The sequence below is a fragment of the Chrysemys picta genome, chromosome 9 (assembly GCF_011386835.1).
Source record: "Chrysemys picta bellii isolate R12L10 chromosome 9, ASM1138683v2, whole genome shotgun sequence".
NCBI classification, from domain to species: Eukaryota; Metazoa; Chordata; order Testudines; family Emydidae; genus Chrysemys; species Chrysemys picta.
The window spans coordinates 29523116-29532300 of NC_088799.1; the positions used below are offsets into that span (position 1 = coordinate 29523116).

The following is a 9185-nucleotide window of genomic DNA, read 5'->3' on the forward strand; positions in this document are numbered from 1 at the left end:
AACAAAGGTCCATCTAGCCCAGTATCCTGTCTTCCGACAGTGACCAATGCCAGGTGCCCCAGTGGGAATGAACAAAATAGGTAATCATCAAGTGATCCATCTCCTGTCGCCCATTCCCAGCTTCTGGCAAACTGAGTATAGGGATACCATCCCTGCCCATCCTGACTAATAGCCGTTTATGAACCTATCCTCCATGAATTTATCTAGTTCTTTTTTGAATCCTGTTATAGTCTTGGCCTTCACAACATCCTCTGGCAAGGTATTCCACAGGTTGACTGTGCATTATGTGAAAAATATTTCCTTTTGTTTGTTTTAAACCTGCTGCCTATTAATTTTATTTGGTGACCCCTAGTTCTTGTGTTATGAGAAGGAGTAAATAACACTTCCTTATTTACTTTCTCCACACCAGTCATGATTTTATAGACATCAATCATATTCCCCCTTAGTTGTCTCTTTTCCAAGCTGAAAAATTCCAGTCTTAGTAATTGCTCCTCATACGGAAGCAGTATCACACCCCTAATCAATTGTGTTGCCCTTTTCTGAACCTTTTCCAATTCCAATATATCTTTTGAGAGATGGGGCAACCACATCTGCATGCAGTATTCAAGATGTGGATATACCATGGATTTATATAGAGGCAATATGACATTTTCTGTCTTATCATCTATCCCTTTCTTAATGATTTCCAACACTCTGTTTGCTTTTTAGACTGCCCCAAAACCCCTTGCAGGAGCCATTCCCAGGTTTCACCAAAATTCATTGTCCCCTGTTGTTCACCCCTTCTGATGAAGAAGGGAAGAAAACAGGTGCAAAGACTTTAAATTGTGGGCAGTATTCTTGGTTGTGAACAGTTACTTTGGTAAAATATATTCCTGTTCTGATTTCAAAATCTTTCTATTAAACCTTCTACCTCAGTTTTAATAAATATTTTGCTTTGTTTAGCTGTGTGTTGGTACTCCTGCCTAATGATGAACTGAAGGAGTTTCTTTGTTCTTGATTGGGCCGCAAGCTTTCTACCTCATGTAATGGAATGGTGTGTAAAAATCTGGTATCATCATAGTGCAAATATTTTTAAGGTTCCCCCCCCCAAAAAAATCAGAAACATTTTACATCCCACAGATACACAGAAGAGATGGGGGAAATGCAGCATATATGTTATGTGTTTTAGAAAGCACTATTATTTTTCAGTGTACCAGATCTCTGAAACACAGAAAAGGGATCGACTGATGTCTTAATACCTATATTTAAAATCAAAACCAAAGAACAATAAGAAACAGGGAACACGCTGGCAATAACAGTCTCTGCCAATACCCTGTTCAAAAATAGCCCCTTTTCCCCATCCTGAAACCTTAAGCAATTGCAACCATGCCAGGGATTAGTGCTCTGTAACAGCCATTCATTGCTTGGCATTGCTGACAATAAAAAGTAAAAAACCACAATTGCTGCGATACTCTCCCACCCCTAAGGCAAACAGTCGTAAGCTCATTAAAAAAAGTTTAAGTTCTCCTGATAAGAGAGGCTTCTAAGGAAGTGTAAATACTATAGACAAATACATTGAACAATGATTGCATAACAACTTGGACAACCCCTCCACAACTCAAACCTAACCCCAAGTTGATAAAGACAAATAGAACAGAACACCTCCATTGGGTTAATATATGCAATGTCACATGAACAAGTGTCTAATAACCTTCAGATACAGGGGAATAAAACCCTCCCAAAGCTATATAGCCCCATACGTATGTATCAGTGTTCCCTTATGGACAGCTTTATAGGATGTGAAGGTGTCTCTCAGCACACACAAATGTCATCATCTGCCTTGCAGCTGTTCCAAGATGTGTGCACATATGGCATCCCTGTTTTCCCCTGCCTGCTGGGAACCAGGACCAGTGTACAGTGTGCACATGGGTGGGATCAGGCTGCCTGTACAGAGTTTGAAAAACAGAGTTGTCGTCAGCCCGCTAGGGATGGAAGCGCTCCCCAGTATGCTGATAAATGTTATGTAGTGCTCAGCAGACGATGATTATGATTTAGTTGGGGTTGGTCCTGCTTTGAGCAGGGGGTTGGACTAGATGAGCTCCTGAGGTCCCTTCCAACCCTGATATTCTATGATTCCATGATTATATGCATGGTGTTTGCCACACTGGCATCCAGATGGGTGTTTAGGCAGCACCAAAATGCTTTCAGCCTACCAAACATGCTCTCTATGACCATTCTACAGTAAGCTTGTATCTGGATTCCCTTTTTCCAGGGTCACCTATGTTGGAGTATGGTTTCATGAACCAAGGCAGGAGTAGGTATATGGGGTCCCCCAAAATGACAGTTGACACAGACACACTGTATATAACCATATAATTTCTGGTGAATAAAGTCCCTTCTTCCCCCTTCTAGTACAATCCCGATCACCTCAGCACCCTGGCATCATAAACCTTTCCAGTATACATGAGTCGGCCTCTGTGTTCCACTAAGCCTTGCAGAACAACTTAATAGTAACCTTTTCTGTTCACATACTCAGTTGCCCCTCGTGGTGGGCAAAGTATTGAGATATGAGTGCTATCGATGGCCCCAGCACAGTTTTGGAACCCTATTATTTCTGGAACTTTTCTTATGGCAACTGCCTTGGGGTAAATGACAGTGTTAACTGCCTCACAAACCTGCACAACCTTGATCCCGACAGTAAACTTTCCAACCCCTAAGTGCTTTGCAAAAGACCTATAGCTGTCTGGTGTAGCCAGTTTCCATAGGACAGTGGCTTCCCTGAATTGACAGTTGTGGCTCTTGCCACACAGATCCTTGAAGGTTGGGTGACTATATGTCCTGTTTTGGCCGGGACAGTCCCTTAGCCCTGTCCCGGCCATCCCAATTTTTTGGCAAAAGTAAGCATTTGTCCCATTTGCTCTTGTCAACTGATCAAGTTGGCAAGAGCAAATGGGACAAATGCCCACTTTTGTCAAAAAATTGGGGTGCTGTACAATCGGAGGAACATGTGGGGTGCAAGCGAAGATGCCAGCCCCATGCATGGGGGAGGCAGGGCTGGGTGGAGGCAGGCAGGGTTCCAGCATGCAGGGGGCTAGTAGGGTTTGAGCGACCAACGACTGCCTGGCACGGGGGGGGGGGAGGGGAGCTCTGTGGAGGAAAGGGGAGCTTCTAGAGAGTGGCTGCAGAGCGGGGCTTGGGCCAGCCCCGCTTGGAGTCCCATTTTCCCTTTGGGAAATATGGTCACCCTACTTGAAGGTCTGTTTCCTCATACAGAAGTTCTGAAGCCACTGCTGGTCATCCCAGATTTCCAAAATGCTGTGACCCCACAACATGCTCATTCTCCTGCACTAGAACCAAAGGTCAACCAAGAGCATACCATGACAATAGCAGCATTTACCATATCTGTACTGTGTGAACTGAACTAATTGTCCTTGACCCTCAAAGTCAGCTGCCTTCAACGAGTCAAAAAGTGTTGCCCAAATTCCATCCAGCATCTCACCAAATCACTACTCCACAGCATAACCATTTGTCCCACAATAAGGAACAGGAACAGAATCAGATCATCATCCAATTGCTCTATGACTTTCACCCAGTTTTGCAGGGAATAACAGTGTGGGAAAAGTGATCAGTAATTGCCTTTAACAAATGTGTTAAGTCGGGGACAGTACCAACAAAAGACAGCAAAGAAGTTCCCAGAATGTCTCCCAGTGACTCGCAACACCCTGAGATGGTGCCCCTGAAATGGTAGTGCTAACATCATATACCGACAGTGACCGTGTGGATTCCATTCATTCTCTGGTCTTCTCATGTGATAATGCAGCTACAGGCTGCCCCTTACTCACTTACAGTCTAAAATACTAAAATGTGTTGGTAAATTTGTATGAAATCTATAAGAAATTTACTAGAAAACAATTCTTGTTTATATTTACTGCAACAAATATAGATTTGGTACCAGTGGCTGCAACTTCTCTGGCTTCAATGGAGCTGAACCCATTTTGCCAGATCTCAATTTGGCCTTATGTCTGCCATTTAGTCAATATAATGAGTGCAACAGAATGAAATCATACCCTCATACATTACCTAGGAAGAGGACTTCCCTTTACAGGGATTATCTTTAATGAAAACTTTAATTTTATAAGTTATACATGGAAGTTTCAGGCCCTTTAAAACAATATATGCCACAACTGCAATAATGATGTTTTGACTCAAACTGCAAATCTGCTTCATTGAGAGATCATTTTCACAATCTTTGTCTTTATTGGTTCAATGCCTTTTTAAAATACTGTTCAGTCATACACCCCTTCTTCTTTTGGGCAACCTTTACTGGTTTATCATCACTCATAAAAATAAGAACTATTTAGAAGAGCAAGGGTTGCAGGATCAGGCCTAGAAAGGAGGGTGAATGCCTTCTAATTACATCAGTGCAACCCAGTGAAATTAATAAGTTTGTGAGGGTGTAACTGAGGGCAGAGTTTGAATAACAATTATACCAAAAATTATCCTTTGACGAGGTACAAGTCAATATTTTTAAACTTACTGAACAAATTTCACTGATCAAATATGAGTCTTGATTTTGTTTCTCGGAGCACAAATATTAGAAAAGGTTTTAACCATATATTTGCACAGGTGATTTTGAAATGCTCAGCAAGATCTTGTGCCCAGATTTTTAGAATCTATTGATTCCTGCATTTAAATTTATGGTGCATTTCACACTGTTCCCTGCTGTGGTCATCTTAAGGTCCTGGCTGCTCTGTCACTAGAAAATAAGCAATGAATGGCAGAAAACCCTTGTGCCTGTTCTTAACTATAGAATTGCAAACCTGAGCAGAGTTCTGTGCAAAGTCTGCTATTCTGCCAAAAGTAAAATTACAAAGGGCTGCACTCTGATATATTTATTTATATATTTTAATATATTTCTAATTTTGCAAAAGTCTTTTACTTAGCCACAATCACATCATATCTGAAATTATTTTATGGCTAGGGGCAAGAGTTGGGAGGCCATCTGTTCTTTCATATTGGCTGTCAGATGAGTACAACCATTTCATTCAGGTTTTGAAAGTGCCAAAAATAAAACAAGTTCCATACATGTTAATGACATTTACCAAAAAACAAAACAAAAAACAACTCTATTTAACCATTCCAAACCAAAAGTTTTAGCTTTTCAAATATATTCAAGATGTATTTATTACTATTGTCATTAGAAAAAACAATTGGATTCCAACTAGCAATAACAGGAAAAGTGGATGAAGGTCAAGACGTATCTGGTAAACTACATCTAGCTTTTATACTTGCTATTTTTAAAAACAAACCTTTAATTTTGAAATTCACAGCCTATCCACCATTACAAGCCCCTTCAGGGCAATGATCTATCAAGTTCTGACTGTCTCAAACTGTTTGTGCTGGATTCAGCATCTATCACTCCTCAGACTTGCTGCACATTCAGCCATAGAGACAAGAAACAATAATTTTCAATTAAGAAACCTGGAGAAGACTTGGGGACTTGATTTATGGTGCATGACTAATTATTGAAAAGCTAGCCTAATGAAAATTAAGCTGCTGGTTACTACAAAGATTTAACTTCATTTTCTTGAGGAGATGCTGATATGACCCGGAGTATAATTTATTGAAGTTTTATTATATATTTTAATATAGACAAAGACATATACATGATCTAATTATCATTTTTAAAATATGTTTTTTTTTACATTCTATACCCTAATGGAGCTTGTACTTCATATAAATTTAGACCTGAATTAAAGGCTTCTTGTTGCCTGAAGTTAAAGTGTTTCCTTGTGGATGGTGATGAAAGAGAGGAATATGAAGGAGGACATAACAGAAATTGCTTTTTAAGGCTCAGAGTATTTATAAGCAGAGGACACAGTATATCACAGAGTTGATACATGAAAAGCAGTTTAATACCTAATACTTTGTATGTAAAATTCTTCTTAAAATTTAAGTTGTAAGGAAAATAAACCAATGAAATTTGCAAATCTTTGGTAAACAACTATTATATTGATTTGTTTAGGTGTTTTTCCCTCCTTAGGAGCCTGATCCAAATCCCATTGAAATCAATAGAAGTCTGTCATAAATGACATTTGTTTCCTGCAAACAACATATTTTCAAAGGCCCAATTCTGCAGCTCTTATTCATTTTGAGTAATACTCATCTGAGCATTCTCATAAGACTACTTAACTGGAGGAAAGACTGCAGAATTAGCCTCTAAGTATGAAGGTCCTGCAGTTTACTCAGTGAAGTCACATAAAAAAATCAGAACACCATAAATTCTAGGACCCCAGTCACACAAATATTACACTGTATAAGCAGAAAAAGTTTACTCTTTGCAGCCTTACAATGTCTAATGCAAGCAAAACAATACAGTAGTTCCTATTTCTTTCAACCCACATGCTCACAGTTTACTCAACTTCAGCTAGGCTCCCTGAACCTATACAGACAAGAGAACATGAAACAATACATTCTTGTAAGTCACATTCTTTTGCAGAAGGAAACTCAGATAAATGTTTCCAATGTACAAATGAATCCATTCCTACAGCAAGAAACCAACCTTAATTTGGTGCATGTCATCTTAACCAATTCTGCTTCTGCATTGAACTTCTGCACACAGCCACTCAGAGGCATCTCAGGATACACAATATTGAGCATTTACAGGAAATAATGCAGAGAGAAATATCAAGGTGAAATGATGTAAGTGCTGGACTGGAGCAGCTGGCAACAAGACTGCACAGGATTGTCACCAAAGATACTAGTCAAGGAAGGGAAGACAAAAGGAAAGGAGGAAAAGAAAACTTGATTTATTCAGGAAACCACCTGTTTCTTCAGAAGGCCTTTATGTGGATCATTAGTTTATGGCTGGAAGGACAGCTGGTAGCCAGAAAGGGAACTGAATATAAATTAATTTCCTATCTGACCTTTTAGAAAAGTCTGGGTTCTGTTCAAGTCACAGGATAAATATGGATTGACAATGAAACTAAGGGTTTTCCTCTAGCTCCCTGATTCTAAGCTGTATAATTTCTGAGGAATCTGCATGAGCTCAAAGACAGGCCAAAGCAATGCAGTAAATTTCTAGCACTGCCAATATTGAGATACTTACTGGAGTCCTGGATAAATATCAGTATGATTAATAACATTCTGCCTACCTAATTTTTCCCAACAGTTTCAACTGCATCCAATATTCTTCTTCTCTAAGTCCTGCCCCCTCCTATGCAGGTACCAAGGTCTCACAGTGGGGTCTCACAGTGCAGAGAGGAGCAAGACTTTGGAGATGCTACATAAAGTGCTCTTTGTGCACTGCTATGTAGTGAATGTTCAGTGGAGGGACGAGAGCCATAGGTTCCTTAATCCTCCAGTTCTTCTTTGCCACAGATGGAAGTGACACAAGGGCCAAGGAGGCTACTTCAGCCATTTGGCCAAGTATTGATTGGCTGCTCTGTGGCCCAGGGGAGGGAATTTGTCCCTTCTTTCCCCAATGTGTTCAACACACAACTGAGTTACTAGCACAAGCATTGGGAGAGTAGTTTGCTCTTACTCTCTCAACCATTGTGTTGTGCCACTGCATTCTGTTAAGCAGCTGCCATAATTCACCCCTGAGCTGGCTGTGTGTGAAGTGATTCAAACATGTATGGGCTGTAACCTTTGTAAAGCACTTCAGGATCCTTTGACATGAAAGGTTCTACTTCAGTTTAATTTATTGGTAGAGTGGATATATAACTACTAACTACAATACCCTGTGTGGGTAAGGCAGCGGAGACTATTAGTTTGAAATGGCCTTGGAAAGATTATGCACAAATACAAATGTATAGACTAAAACAGGGTTTCCCTAATTGTGGTCTGGGGACCACAAAGTACATGCTGATAACTACTCTTCCTTATTTCCAGCTTCTAAATCATAGAAGGATATAGCAAAAATGGCCACTCCACATGCAATGCTTTCCTAATATTACTTGTCAATGTAATGGAAGGAATTACTGTATGTGTCACAGGAATGTTACACGATTGCAAATGGGAGGAAGGGTGATCTGCATAGTCATGAAGGGGAGGGGAGGGACTCCAAGCTATGGAGAACCCATATTCTAGGCTTCCTTTTGTCTCAGGATCCACCAACTTAGTCACATTTTCAGTACCAAATACAGCAGTTTATAGAGCACACTGTACAGTAAGAAAAGTCTTAGTCTTTGTTTTTAACTAAAACAAAGACCAAGAAAATAAGGCCACAATTCTAATCTCAAACACACTGGTGCAATCTTGTTGATTTAATGGAACTGCACCAGTGTAAAGTAGAGCAAAATGGGGCCCAGGCTCAGTCTGTCAGTCTTTCTTGCTTTGATGCTTTCTCCATGCCAATGTAGAGTAATCTCAAAAAATCTGTTGGGTAAGAAATGCAATCTGCTACACCTGAGAAGCAAATAATTATAGATATATAGTATGTTTACCACTTGATTATTCTGATAAACATGCCAGCTGTGTGATTTATTGTGATGTTACATGATGGGTTGGAAGTAGGGCTGTCAATTAAAAAAATTAATCGCAATTAATCGCACTTTTAAACAATAATAGACAGGGCCGGCTCCAGGTTCTCTGCCGCCACAAGCGGCAAAAAAAAAAAAAAAAAGCTGCGGCTTCGCGATCACGCCGCTCCACTCTTCGGCGGCAATTTGGTGGCAGGACCTTCGCTCTGAGAGGGACTGAGGGACTCGCCGCCGAATTGCCGCCGAAGCCCTGGACATGCCACCCTAGTAGCGGCCGGAGTGCCGCCCCTTGGTACTGGCCGCCCCAAGCACCTGCTTCTTTAGCTGGTGCCTGGAGCCATCCCTGATAATAGAATAACATTTGTTTAAATGTTTTTGGATGTTTTCTACATTTTCAAATATATTGATTTCAATTACAACACAGAATACAAAATGTACAGTGCTCAGTTTATATTTATTTTTGATTACAAGTATTTGCACAGTAAAAAAACAAAAGAAATAATATTTTTCAATTCACCTAATGCAAAGTACTGTAGTGCAATCTCTTTATCATGAAAGTTGAACTTACAAATGTAGAATTATGTACAAAAAATAACTCCATTCAAAAACAAAACAAGGTAAATTTTAGAGTCTGCAAGTCCACTCAGTCCTACTTCTTATTCAGGCAATCACTCATGCGAACAAGTTTGTTAACAGTTGCAGGAAATAATGCTGCACACTTCT

At 40.1% G+C, this 9185-nt stretch overlaps 1 long non-coding RNA gene across 1 annotated transcript in view; it reads right to left on the reverse strand.

Moving 5' to 3' along the window:
* The window catches only part of LOC101952782 (uncharacterized), a 35703-nt gene extending 29015 nt beyond the window's left edge, over positions 1-6688 (reverse strand). The window contains exon 1 of the long non-coding RNA XR_006175248.2: positions 6542-6688. This is a non-coding gene — a long non-coding RNA (uncharacterized LOC101952782). The remainder of the gene's footprint in view (positions 1-6541) is intronic.
* Between the last annotated feature and the right edge of the window lie 2497 nt (positions 6689-9185).